Source organism: Phaethon lepturus, unplaced genomic scaffold (assembly GCF_000687285.1).
Source record: "Phaethon lepturus isolate BGI_N335 unplaced genomic scaffold, ASM68728v1 scaffold43129, whole genome shotgun sequence".
In the NCBI taxonomy this organism is placed as follows: Eukaryota; Metazoa; Chordata; class Aves; order Phaethontiformes; family Phaethontidae; genus Phaethon; species Phaethon lepturus.
In genome coordinates, this window is record NW_010563533.1 from 1 (window position 1) to 247 (window position 247).

The following is a 247-nucleotide window of genomic DNA, read 5'->3' on the forward strand; positions in this document are numbered from 1 at the left end:
GCGGGGCTCAGCCTGAGCTGCGCGCCCCACAGCCGCCCTCCCAAGGCCCCTTTTCCCTGGGATGCCTTTCCAGCCTTTCCCAAGCTCGGCCCGGACTGATGTAAGTGGGTTGTCTCCACCCAGGTTTCGGGTAACTCCACCCGCCTCCTCCTCGCAGCTCCTCCTCCTGGTGCGCAGCCCAGCTGAGATATAAGCACGTCACTCAGCGAACCAGGAGCAGCTGAGGCAGCTGGGTGGGGGGTGTGGG